The following is a 14,913-nucleotide window of genomic DNA, read 5'->3' as shown; positions in this document are numbered from 1 at the left end:
AAGTTTTATTTAAATAAAATTTAATTGTTGTAAAAAAAAAATATTAAATCGAAATATTTTTCCTTTCACCTTTCCTTTATTTTCACTTTTCCTTTTTGAAAAATTCAAAAAGTGGTTAGAGACACGTTTTTGTTTTTGTTTTTTTTTAAATGGAAAAAAGAAAAACGAAAAAAAGGAAAAAAAAAACTTTCACGTAGTTTTTAAAATAAAATGATCGCCATTATCCTTTTCTCTTCCTTTATCTATTTTTTCCTTTTTTTCCTTTTTTTTTGGGGTTTTTATCGTGAAATAAACACTTTTCCCATTCTTTTTTTTTTGTTCTTTAGACTCTCGTCGTTCCTTTTCTACCATACCCCATCCTTTTCTCGAAAAAAAAAGGTTTGCCGGTTTTGTAAAAACCTTCCTTTCCTTTCCTTTTTTGATGCGTAAATTGATGAATCAATAAAAAAAAAAAAACAAAAAATTGTCGTTTTTTTTTCGTGTAGTTTCACCCCTCCCCTCCTCCATTTTCCCCGTATTTCGAAAACCACTTTTCCCCAATTTTTTTTTATTTCTATGGTTTTCCAGAAAAAGAAAACTTTTATTTTTTTAAAAATGGTAAACATTCGCTCCCCCTTCTCCATTTTTTTTTTTTTAATTTTCCCGGCCGGCGCCATTTTTATTCATTTTCCACTTTGACCTTTCTCCCCCTTTCCTCCCTTTCGTTTTCTTTATTCACTCTTCTTCTCCTTCCGTTTTTCCCCCTCCTTCTTTTTCCTCCCATCGAAAAAAAAAAATTTTATAAAATCGAATTAAATTGCGTTATTATCATCATCATCATCATCATTATTATTATTATCATCCTGAAGGCAATCGTTAAATCTTTAACTCGTTATTTAATTTATTATTTAATTTTCAAAAAAAAAGAAGAAAAATACGCTCGACATCATTATTATTATTACTATTTCATTTATTATAATTGCGTGGTACGAAATTATATAGACTTCAATATATAATATATAGGCTAGATAAAAATCGTTTAGAGTTTATACCCGAAAAAATAATAATGATAATATATAATTAAAGATCAATTAAAATATTTAGTTACGAATGAACCGATACGAAAGAAAAACGTTTAATTTTTGTTTATAAAATATAATTATTTTATTTATCCGGCGGATAATTTAACCTCTATATAATTTTATACAACAGATATTTAATCCAACAGATAATTAATCCTCATTTAAAAAAATTTTTTAAAATCGACCGTTATTTCATTATTATTATTGTTAATATTTGGTGACGGAAAGTCATTTTCTTTAATTGAAACAATAAACATAATATATAATATTGTTTTTCCCGATGATAAAATTGAAAAACGATTAAATATAAACGGAAACGAATTAAAAAATTATTATTATTATCGTGAATAAATAATAATAATAATAATCGCGTCGTTTATGACATCGCTTCACCATTCCCGTCGATTCAATTATCGATGAAATTTTTTTTTTTTTTGGAAAAACTTTAGAAAAAAAAAAAAATATTGGAAAAGATTTAACGAGTCACGAGACGATGGGGGGGTAAGAGTGTGAGTTGGGGGAGGGGGCGGCGGACAACTTTTTTTTTTTTTAGACTTTCCATTAAAAAATGAAAAGTCTTTTTTTTTTCATTCCCTCCCTCATTGTTTTTTTTCTCTCTCTCACTCTCTCTCTTTCTCTTTCTTGTCGTGAAGGAATTGATTTTTTTTTTTTTTACGTTCTTATACTTTTTTTTTTATTCTCTTTCCCTCCCCAAACTCCCATTTCCGTCCTCTCCCTTCCCCCCCCCCCGAAGAAAACGTATTTACTCAGTAATTTATCAATGTGAGTAGTTCTTCCTGTATAAAAAAAAAAAAAAGGGGAAGGAGGGGAGTCAAAACAAACTTGATTGATCAGTTCTTTCATTGATATTGATTAGATAAATGAATATTGATGAACTTTCAATGCTTTGACTTTTATTTTGTTAATTAAACTTTATATTTCAAAAATTGTTTTTGTTGTTTTGATTTTAAATCCTGTGACGTCACGTCATTGCATTTAATGAAAACGAAAAACAAATTAAAAAAAAAAAAAAAAAGATTTAAAATCAATTTTAATCAAATCAATTTTACCTTTTTTTTTGCTTTCCGTTTGTTTGAAATTAATTACACGTCTACGTCTATAACATTGTTTGTTTGTTTGTTTTTTTTTACGACTTTATTTTTATAGCGCTATATTTTTATTTTTTATTTTTTTTTACCGAAATAAATTTTATTTCTTTCAATAATAATAATAAGAATAGAAAATTTTATTTATATTATAAATTTTTACTTTTTTTTTTCTTTTTTTCAAACGAAATTTTTTTATTGATGGTAATAATAATAATAATAATAATAATAATAATAATAATAATAATAATAATTTTATTTTATTTACGGTTAAAATTTGATTAATGTATTCGCGAATAAATCATTCATTAAACATTAAAAATATTTCGTCGAAAAAGGAGAAACGAAGAAACAGATTTTACTTTATTTTAATATTAAATATTTATCGGGAGAAATACGAGAAAAGGAAAGAAAATTGGTGGATGCGTTTTTAATCTTGGAAATCATCGGAAACGGAAAGATTTTCCAAAAACCCGTTAGAAAGTTTTCAAGCAAAGTAAAAAAAGAAAAACTTTTTCCAGAAAATAAAGTTTCTTATAAAGAAGCATCCGTGACATTCTGAATTATTAATAATAGTTTTAACTTTGTTCTTTTCCTTGATAACTATATATATATATGTAAGAAGAAAAATATTGTAAATTGAAAAAAGATGGGAAGGTACAAGAAAAAAAGAGAGTGATAGAGAGAGAGAGAAAGATAGAAAAAAGTAAACACGTGATGGAGTAGTTAAAAGGACATAACGATCTCAACTTTTTTTTCTATTTTTTTTTATTCATGCAAATTGTAATTTGATTTTGTTATCAAATTTTTTTTTTTTCGATGTTCTCGAATAAATTTCGAATTGATCGATTGAAAAAATCTTATTTTTATTTTTATTAATTTATTTATTTAATAAGTGCGGCGAAAGACGTGATGGAGTGTGGAAAAGGAAACAACCACAGTTAGTACCACATTTATTTAATATTTGAATTACGCGACGCGGTAAGAAAAACGTTGAAAAACGTTGGGAAAACGTTTTTACCATACCATTCGAACGAGAAAGAGAGAGAGAGAAAGAGAATAGAGAGCATCGAGGACTTTGATTAAAACTTTTCTCTCCTGTAAAATTTTGTGCTTTTGTGCTTTTGAAAATTGCTTTTATTTGTCATCTGCTTTACTAACAAATGTTTCACATCTCACCCATCGTTTTTTTTTTTTTTTTTTTTGAATTTTCTCTCTCGAAAAGGATTTGAATAAATTTGTTTTTCTTTCCATTGCGATTAATGTTACATTGAAATGTTTTTTTTTTTTTTTTTTAAATATTTTTTTAACATTTTTTATCATCATCATCATCGTCGCCGTCATCGTTGTCGTCGTCGTTATGAAAATTTAAAAAAAAAAGGATTCGAAATTTTTATTAAAAAAAATTTTTTTTAAACAAAATTTATTAAAATTAATGATAATGATGATGATGGCAAAAACATAAATTATTTTATGTAAATTTTTTTATAAAATAATATTTACATAAAAAATAAATTGATATTCAATTTTATTTAAATAAATTATCCGAATAAAAAATCATTCTAGAATGTTTTTGTCATCTCTAGCAGAAGAAAATTTTTTTTCCCTTTTTTTTTCCTTATGGAATTTATGAAAATAAATATTAAAATAATTAATTTAATATAAAAAAAAAAAAAAATTAACGGATTATTAATCATTTATAAAAAAAAATAAAAAAATATTCTATTTTATTTTATATAAATTTTTTGCTGTAATTAAGAGCAACCACGTAGAATGGGGAAGGGGGCGTGGGGGTGGGTGGATGGGAGTGGAATGGAAAAAAGATGCGCGCGAGTGAAAAACTAAAAAAAAAAATTTTTTTTAATAAAAAAAACGCCTTAATTACACTGTTTAGACTTTTTTCAATACAAGTAAAATAATTTTTTCTTTTCGATGAAAATTTCTAACGAGATGAATTAGAAAGTCGACATCGAATGGGGCGCGGGGGGAGGGGGTATGAGGATAGTTTTTGAAGAAGAAAAAAGGTGGTGTACGAAGTTTTCTTTTTCCTTTTTTTTTTACTTTTCTTTTTATCGGGAGGGAAAGAAAAAAAAAGGAAAAAAAGTAAAAAAAAAAAAAAACCTCATTTGAGCGACCACGTTTTATCTGTCAGAACCGACTGACCGTAAAATCACTTCTATTAAGAGGATATTTTTTTTCAGTTTTCCTTTTTTTTTTCTCAAAAGTTTAATCAATTGATAGAAGGAAAAATAAATTTCCTAAAAAAAATTTTTCTCGGTCAGTAAATTTCTTACTGTTAATTTTGATTTTTTTTTTTTTATTTTCTTTCTTAGTTTTCTATTTTTTTTTTCCCTTTCATGTCAATGTAGCGAAAAAATAAAAAACAGAAATATGACGAAGAGAAGAGGGGGAGGGGAGAAATAGAAATTTGACGAATATTTTTTTATTTTTCTATTTTTTTTTCCTTCTTTTTAAACTCATCAAGAATTCAAGAGGAGGGAGAAAACAAAAAAAAGGGCTAAAAATTTATTTTAGATCGTAAAAAAAAAATAAATAAATGACCCATAAAGTCAAAAGTTAGACCTACCCTATCCCCCCACAAAAAAAAATGTTAAAATAACATAACGTTAAGTTTTCAACCAGCCAACTTTTTTTTTATATAAGATAAATATAAGAAACCATAAAAATTTAGAAAATTTATGTAAGATATTTATCAAATTTACGAAAAAGATCTTAAAAAAAAAACAAAACAAAGTAAATAAATAAAAAAAAAAAAAAGAAAACAATAAGAAAAACAAACGCAGTTTCATAAAATCTTCCGGAAAATTTTTTTCTTTCAATTTTTTTAACCGAAAAATATTAACCCCCCTTCCCTCTCCTCTCCTCTATCACGGAAAATTCGGTCTCAAAACACTTTAAAAAATAACAAAAAAAAAAAAGGAAAAAAAAATTTGTAAACATAAAAATAAATTATTCAACGAAAATTTTTCTATAAAGTTTGTTGTTGTTGTTGTGCGCGTGTGATAAAATTTTTCTTACGAGTTTTAATGATTAAGGGTCACGTGTGCTGTCGTTGGGTCAGGAAAATTTTCGTCATTTTTTTAAAAATTTCACATCCCACACACGGAAAATGTAACAAAATCGTCTGTTTTACGTTACGTGTAAAAAAATCCAATCGCGAATCGATAATTTCGCCTTAGATTTTAAATAAATTAAAGCCTTTCGCGGAAATTTCATTTCCGGTTTTTCAAAATTCACCTTTTATTTAATTAAAATAATAATTCAAATTCGTGATTGTGCGGACAATTTTAAAATAGAAAATATACATTCAAACTCGGGAAAACATGAAAAAAAAAATGTGACTTGCGACTTTTACCAAACAAAAGAATAGAAAAAAAAAAGCCAAAACGTTCATTAGAAACCAGATTGCGTGACACGTGATCGGCACGTGCTCGTCACGTAACCGATTTTACATTCAAACGACACGTTCTTCTTCTTCATATTATTAATTTTCTCCATTAAAAAAAAAAAAATGTCTTTTTCCATTGATTGTAAATCCATTTGTCAATCAATTAAAGATTAGCAGATGAGTCCAACCTTGTAATCATTGTACGTGTGCGTGTGTGCAAGAGTGCGTGCGTGCGCGTGCAAAGCTCGGGGAAAAGAAAAAAAAAATTTTTTTCTTTTCAATCGGATTCATTGTGTTTTTTGATTATTAACAACGCGTCAACCGTCGTCGAATATATCAACATCGACTTTTTTTTTGCCTTTCATTTATTATCAAAGTGTGAAACTCTCTTTTATTATCATTCTCTCTCTCTCTTTCTCTTTCTCTTCCTCCTTTAACCAAAGTTCAAAAATAATTTTTTTTAAAACTTGCAATGTATAAAAACGAAGTAATGGTAATAATAATAATAATAATTTTACCGTTACGTCGCGACATGTCTCTTCCGCTTCAATTCCACGTCAAACTGAATTGCATCGTTTGTTTCACTCGAATAAATTTTTTTTTTTTTCTTTTCTGTTTCACGTGCACTTATTTCATTCCTTTTTTTATTGACATTTTTTTTTTGCAAAAGAATAGTAATAATAATAATAAAATTGAATAAGTTTAATAGTTAAAAAAAAAAAAAAAATTTTAAATTAAATTTCTATCCGGGGAAAAAAGAAAAAAAAAAAAGTAATAAATAATTTAATGTCTTTCACCCAATGCAAAAAAAAAAATAATTTCTTACCGTTTTATTTTCTAAAATAAAAATAAAATAAGGGCGCCTTAAAATGGTGGTGGTGGCGGTGGTGAAAGTTAGAAGAAAGAGTGGAAAATAAAAAAGGAAAAAAAAGAGAAAAACTAATAAAAGAAAACCACCCCTTAAGTGGTAAATTAGTCATTGAAGAAATAAAAAAAAAAAATTTGCACGTATTCTCCTCTATTACATCAAAACAAAAATGAGAATGAGAATGAATGAATGAATGAATGAATGGTTGCTAATTCGATAATTACATACTAGAGAATGAGTAATAACATGTATAAAAAAAAAAACGAATGAGTTTCACAATATATAATAATTTGATAAAATAAAAAAGAGGAAAAAAGGAAAAACACGGAAAAGGTTTTTTCGGGAGCAAATCTGAAAATTACAAAGTACGAAAGTAAAAAATTAACAACAACAAAAACAGGAATAATAATGATAATGATAATGATAATTTTATCCCCGAATGAAGTAAAAAATTTTGAGCGATGAAAGAACATTTTGAAAGAGAGAGAGAGAGAAAAAAAAAAGCATGTATCAAAAGGAACCTCGTTAACCGTTGTTTGTTGTTTATTTTAATGCAATAATGACACAAGTGTTATTTTATTGTAAAGCAAAAAAAAGTAAAAATAAATAAAAATAAATGAAAGAAAATTTTTTTTTTCCAAAGCACATTTGAGGTGGAACTCGTCGAACAACAACAATATATAATAACAACCAAAAAGTTTAAATTGAAAAATCCAGGAGGTATACGAAGTACAAAAAAAAACTAGTTCGAAAGCAAAAAAAAAAAGAAGAAGAAAAAGAAAAAACGAACCACCTATTGGGAATTTCTATAAAGCGATAAAATTCAGCAAAAAAAAAAGTAAAGGAAAGGAAAGAAAAAAAAGGAAAACTGTGTAAATAACGGAAAGTGTACTGGAACGACGATGACAAAAAAATAAATTTCAGGGTCGGTTCCATAAAAAAAAAGAAAAAAAAAATTTCAATATGTTTAAAAAAATAAAGTTCTTGATGTTGTGACGTTTTTTAAAAAAAAAAAATTTGCTATGGTTCAACGCAATTAAATTAATTTTTATGCCCTCGAATTTAATTTTAAAAAAATAAAAACAAAAATTACGAAATTATTTTTAATTTTAAATAAAATAAATCACGATTCAATTTATTTTCGGGACGTGAATTTCAGCAAAATATCAACGACAACGGGACAACGACGGATCGCAAAAAAAAAAGGCAGGTAACGATAGCAAATTTCAAATTAATTGATTTTATATCCTTACACCATAATTAAATTTGATAACGAAAGGATTTAAATTACTTATTATTAATAAATTGATGTAATCATTTCGTTGATTACTATTTCACGTTATCATTATTATTATCATTACGTCGGTCAAATTATAAAAGAGAGCGAACGATATAATTTTTAATTCTAAAAAAAAAATTACAAAATTTGAGTCATGAATCGATCGATCGATCGATCGTAACGAAAAATTTAAAATTTTTTTAAAATTAAAACTCAGTAGGAAGTCAGTCACGCAATCACGCGGGGGGGGCTGGGCGGAATGTGGAGGGGGGAAGAAAGAAGGGGAAGGAGGGAAGGACGGGGGGATCGATGTGCGCATACGCAAGTTTAAAAAAAAAAAAAAACCAACCACGATCATATCGTCAAAAAAATTTTTAATTAATTTCCTTATCTTTAAACGTAGTCGTCGTTTTGCTACAAAAAAAAAAAATATATATATTTTCCGGTGACGATACGAATGAGAGATAAAATGTTTAGCTGTCATCCAGTGATTGTCACTCCCTCCTTTTCTTCCCTTCTTCTCCCCCCTTCCCGCCTTTTTGGAAAATCGAGTCAACGAATTAGTAACGGTTGTCAAAATTTCAGAGGTCATTTTTATCGTTATCTTATCCGTACATAAAAATTTTCTTTTTTTTTTTTTTTTTTTTTTTTGGTTTTTGAAATTTGAGCGACGGTACTGAACGTGAACAAAAAAATTTAAATTGAATATATTTATTTAATGTTACGTAATGGAAAAGAAATTTTTTTTTTTCGAAAACGAAACCTTAAAATTTATATACCCATTTTTGTAGTTGGTGACAGGTGTTAATTTTTTTTTTTTTTAGGGGTTCCTTCCCAAACGTACGTTAAAAAAAGAAATTTTATTATTTTATTTTGTTTTTTTTTTTCTCCGGGCATTTGTATTCATTTCCGTTTTAATAATTTATTATTATCATCTTGAATTTTTATATGTTTATTCTGCGTGCGCGACGCCTACAAAAATTTTAAATTTTTCATATTAATTATTAATCATTTGACAATTTTTTTTCTTTCATGTTTTTCCCAACCTACACGTACTTAACAGTATTATAATTCTATTGTTAATTTCTGAGAATAATGATGATTATATAAACGCCCTCTGGAAAAACCTTAAATTAATAAAAAAAAAAAAAAAAAAAGGAAAAGAAAAGAAAAAACTGACTTTGAATTCTTCGTGTGGTCTTGTCACGGAATTTTATCATATTTTAATTAATCCCAAAGGCCATAAATAAATCCCATATAGTCCCATAACTAATTTAAATGAATAGAACAATCGAGAAATAAAATTATACTCGCTAAAATATCGGGTACGATGACGACGATGATGATGATGTTGACGTCACGACGCCGAAACCCTCAAAGGAATGACAAAATTTTCCTGTAATAATGATTCAATTGAGAAAACCAGGACTTTCGGATCAAAGCAATACAAATTGACTAAATTTCAATGATTTTGATGGGGGAGGGGGATGCGTGTGAGTGCGAGTGTATTTTAAGGGTGTGAGTTATTGTATGTCATTGGGTATTTTTAGGGTAAAAAAAAAAAAAAAATAAAATAAATAAAGGCGATTACGTATCCAGAAATAACCTCATTAGAAAATGAAAAAGAGAAAAAAAAAAAAAAACGTGACAATATTCAATGTGGGAAAGGAAACAAAAAAGGGACAAGTGGATGATGTCAGAGTCACGTCATCATTTCAAACTCTCAACTTCATCCCTTAATTAAATGTTTATCACTTTTTTTTTTAAACTTATGTTATGTTTATGGCGTTTTTTTTTCTTTTTTTCCGAGTTTTCTTTTATTTTTTTATTTTTTGCTTTCTCCCATCAATTTTCATAAAAATTTTCGAGGTGAAAGAAACGACAGAGAGTGAGTGAGTGAGAGAGAGAGAGAGAGGAAAACCAGATGCGCGTTATAATTTCATAAAATCTATTTTGAAAAATTTTCCTTTTTCTTTTTTCCTTTTTTCAAGGGTTTAAATATTCGCATTTTCATATAAATGACACTTGAAATTCATCTTCGCTATTGCAATTTAATATCTTATTTAAAAAGGAATTCATATTAATTTTTACGAAATAATAATAATAATAATAAGAATAATAATAAAATTTTTCACTACTTCCGGGTTTAAAGATTTTATTTCGCTTTTTTCTTCCTTTTTTGTGAATGTAAAAAGAGCATAATAATAATAACAATAATAGTAATAATAATGATAATAAAAATAAAAAAAACGATGAATTTTTCACATTTAAATGAAAATGAAATGATGACGTCATGAGAAAGGGGGGAAAAAAAGTTTCGAATTCGATGAATACATTTTTATTATTTCAATCCTACAGGATTTTTTTTTTTTTTACGATTGAGGGGAAATACGTGTTGTTGGATAACACCATAATTCGGACTGGAACCTTTTTAGAAAAAAATTCTAAATCGATTGTTCGATAATAATAATAATACGTTTTCGATTAAATCGATTTTCAATTAAAAAAACTAAAAAAAATTGTTTTTTTTTGCTGCCGCCATATTTATTAAAAAAAAAAAAATCGTTTGACAGTAATAAATAGATGTTATTGAATAGAAAAAAAAAAGAAAAACTTTTTAAAGTTACGATAAATCATAAACAAAGATAGAAAAAGAAGAAGAAGAACATTTTACATTCATAAAAAATAATTTTATTTTTCATAAATAATTTCATAAAAAAAAAAAAATCAAAAAATGATTTGTTTGCCAAAGACAGGAAAAATTTGTTTATTTATTTATTTATTTATTTTTTTTTTAAATTTTCAATCGCGCGATCGGAGGGAGGGGAAGGGGAAGGGTAGGGGGGAGCCCGAAGTGATTTATTTTGCTTATTTTGCTGACACGAGCATTAAATTGTGAAAATTCTGTTGTATAAAAAAAAAAAAAAAAAAAAATTATTCTCATCGATAAATTTTCCCTCGACAGCCAAATTATGTGAGCGGTCAGCAATTTTTTTTTTTTTTTTCTCCAGTTGTTTATTAATCCTTCGTGGTGATTTTTTTTTTTTTTTGACTAGTTAACCGGAAACCGGATGTCGGATCGAGAGTTTTTTTGTTTTTATCTTCGTTTCAATGAAAATTCCAGGATTTGATGACGTAAATATAAATCGAGAAGGAAAAAAAATTCTACGAGTATCAACTTGTAAAAATAAAAATTTCCCTACTTCAGTAATAATAATAATAATAATAATAATAATAATAAATTCAAAAATAAATTTGTTAATATTTCAGTTAGAAAAATTCTCCCTCTCTTTTAAGAAAGAGAGAGAGAAAGAGAGAGAGGGAGAGAGAGACTAAGAATATTCAAATAGTAGTAGTGGAAAAATGGACCCCTGATTTGTCAAGTCTTAAAGCCACGCTTGAAAGAAGTGAAAAGTTTTATTGAAAATCCTAAGAGAAAGTATAGAAGGAAATGGGAGGGGAGTGAGGAATGGAGGAGAGGGAGGGAGGGTTATAAAGAAGGGTTGCCAACCCTTCTGAAGTGAAAGTTTAACATAAATAGTTCTTTGCATCATTTACTGCTTTAAAATTTATGACAAGTGTCACCTTCATTTCTCTCCACCATTTCTTTTTTTTTTTTTTCCCTCTCCTCGTCATCATCATCATCATCTTTTTTTTTTCGCTTGGCAGTTTGTCTCTTTGTAATTCTTTGAAACTTCTCTACTTTTTTTTTTATTTTTTTTTTTCATTTCATTTTCACCCCCAATGCACCCTTAAAAAAAAAATTAAAAATAAAAATTCATTTCGAATATAAATTTAAATTATAAAGAAAAAGGAAGAAAAAATATTTTCATTTGAAAAAATTTTTTTTATACCATTAATAATAATAATAATTGCTCGAATGGTTTTCTTTTTTTAGAGGGAAATAAACGTCGTTAAATTATCATCATCATCATTTATTAATTTCTAAAATATTTTATATTATGTATAAATATTTTTTATAATTTTTAAAAGGAGATAAAAATTTTTTTTTTTTCTATCTCGGAGTAATTAAAATTAAATTCACGGTGTAATCGTGTGGTGCGTGTGCGTGCGTGCGCGTGTACATCATTTTCATTTAAATGGATTTTAATAAGAAGACTCACATTTAAAATTATTATCAAAATAAAATTTAAAACATTTTATTACGAAGGGAGAGGAGGTGCGGAAGGAGGGGAAAAGGGGAGACAGGCAGACAATAAGGGGGTAAAAAAAAAAGGAGGTGATAAACTTTTTGATAATTAAATTTAAACATTAAAATAAAACTCGTAAGAAAAGAAAATCATCATCATCATCATCATTAATTTTTTTATTTTTCTCCCCCCTCTCTCCCTTGTTTCTCTTCCCTTTACCTTTTAAATTTTATCATCGTTCGTTTTTTTTTTTTTTTTTTAGTATATGCTCCGTCGTTTTCCAGGTAATAAATAATAAATAAAATAATTATAACCGGAAGTAAAGTAAATTTTCAACTTTAAACGAATGATAATAACGAACCATTTTCCCAATGATGAGGAAACGTTATAAAAAAAAAAAAACTTTATTGGGGGTCAGGGTGGGAAAAGAGAGAGAGGGAAAGAAATAAATAATAAGAAGATTCGAATGCAGAAGAAAATCAACCCCTAAAAAATATAAAACGTGACATTTTTATAATAATCTAACTAAAAAAAAAAAAAAAAAAAGTGTGACATCAAGTACGTCGTAAAACAACAAAAGAGTGAAGTAGTATTAATAATAATAATAATAATAATAATAATAATAATAATAATAATAATGATTTTTTCGAGTGATGTTCGGAAATGAGAGAAAAAATTTAATGATAATAATTATTTCATCGATTAACTACCTGAATGTGACGTTTTATTTTTTTATTCTTAACGTTAATTAAAAATTTTTTTTTTTTAATTACGAATTTTTTTATTATTTTTATAAATAAAAAATTAATTGACGTCATCATTTTTTTATTAAATGATGTCGTCCATGTCTGACGCGTGCAACCATTGCTGTTGAAAAATTTAAAAAAAATAAAAGTGTAAATAAATATTTAATCGGAAAAACGTTAACGAATGAAGGAATGAATGAATGAAAAAGAGATGAAGTTTTATTACGGTTAATTAAATTACTTAAATTTAATTAATTAGTTTTTATATATATATAAACTTAAAAAGGAAAAGAAGAAGAAAAATGAGAAAAGATTACAAGGAAATGGATAAGAAGAAAAAAAACAGGAAGTGAAAAAAACTTTTTTTTTTAAAAAAAAAAACTTTTAAGAAAATTTAAGGAAATGTTTTCGTACTGATACCAAAGTCATTTATTATTTATTACTGATAATTGTTATTATTATCATCGTAGGACTTATTCGTTTGATTTGTCTTAATTAGAAAAAAAAAAAAATCAAGACATTTTTGAAAAGTTTTATTCGTGTTTTTTAATTTTCAAAAAAAAAAAAATCGATTTTAAAAGTAAAAATTATTTTTCGGATTAAAATAAGATTAAGAGTTTGTTAAACAATTAATTAAATAATTTTTTTTGTATTAAATTTGAAATATTTAAGTTTTTTTTATCATTTTCGAAAAAATGTTTTTGTTTTGTTTACAAACAACAAAAACAAAAATTTAAATACCATATTTAAAAAAAAAACAAACGCTCTGCCATCTATCAACGTAAATAAGCAACTCTAAGTTTTTTTTAAATTTTAGTTATTAAAAAAAATAACAGATGTCTCTTTTTGTAAAATTTTCCTAGCGCCATTTTGTAATTTTCAAACTTAACCGTTGCGTGTTTTTCTTTTTTTTTTTTTTTAAATAATTTATAAATAACGTACATTTAAAAAAAAATTAATTGAAAAGTTTTTTGCAAAAGAAATTTAATTTTGAATTTACGTGAAAAAAATTTTTTTTTGTTTCGTTCGGTAATAAAAATTATTTAAAAAAGAAAGTTTTTTGTTAAAACAGTTGCTAAAACAGTTTCGTAAAAAATAAATCAAAGTAAAAAATGGGGCGTACTTAGTTTTTAAAAAACGCAATAGATGTCACTTACGTAAACATTAAATAAAATTTTTTTTAAACGAGTTCGCAATATAAATACATCAAAGTTTTCGTTAAGTTCGTTTTTCATAAAATTCATAAAATTCAAATTTATTAATTAATTATGTAAATAAATTAACAACAACAAAATTTTAATTAATTCACGGTTAACCGTAATAACTGATATTTATAAAACAAAATCGTAAGTGATGGTAATAATATAGATATAATATAAATAAATTTAAAATTCATTTTTGTTATTATTCATACGAAAGTAAAAGTAAAAGTAATTAAAACAAAAAAAAAATTTTTTTTTTTTCCACAAGGCGTTTACCACAAAATACGTATTGTTTAAAATTGTTTCAACCCTTAGAAAGTAACAAAAAAAAAAAAAAAACCAACTAAAACAAAACAATTCCCTTTAAAAAAAATGGAGGGAAAAAAAAAATAAAAATAGGATTAAAAACTCTTTTGCTTGTGGTTTTTAATTTTTTAAAAAAAAATTTTAATATTCAAAAAAACGGCGACTGAATGTCTTCAAAATAATTGCCAGCCATGATCATAAAAATATTAAAACGAAAACCAAAACCCGAATGGTTTTTTTTTTTTTTTTTTTTTAGTTTTTATTGCCGGGGATTTTTTTTTTTTTTTAAGTAGTCGAAGGCTAAAAGTGCCCTCGTTTAATTTTCTTTTTTTTTTTCAACTCGAATAAATGACTGAAGAGGAGAAGGGGGAGTGAAAATGACGAAGAAAATAATTTTTTTAAATAGAAACAGTCTACGAAAAAAATATTAAAAAAAAAATTCATTCCTGTTTAAAAATAATAATAATAATAATAATAATAATAAGCTTCGGGATTAATAAAAAGTAAATAAAAAAATGAGAGAAAAAAAAAATTTTCTTTTCTCTCGAAACTTTTATAGCGAAAATTATCACAGTAAAAAAAAAAAAAAAAACTTTCCCCTCTTATATGCCACGAAACTTATTTTAATCGACGCTATAAATTCCCTACATAACTCATCTTCTCGCTATAAAATAAATGAATCTTGCTATAAAATTTTTTTTTTTTTTTTACTCCCAATCATTTAATTCTCGCTTGTAAAATATTTTTCTTAATCTCTTTAAAAATTCGATATTTAATTATCAATC

The sequence above is a fragment of the Pediculus humanus genome, genomic scaffold (assembly GCF_000006295.1).
Source record: "Pediculus humanus corporis 1103172107647 genomic scaffold, whole genome shotgun sequence".
Taxonomy (NCBI): domain Eukaryota; kingdom Metazoa; phylum Arthropoda; class Insecta; order Psocodea; family Pediculidae; genus Pediculus; species Pediculus humanus.
This window is presented reverse-complemented; position numbering follows the sequence as displayed.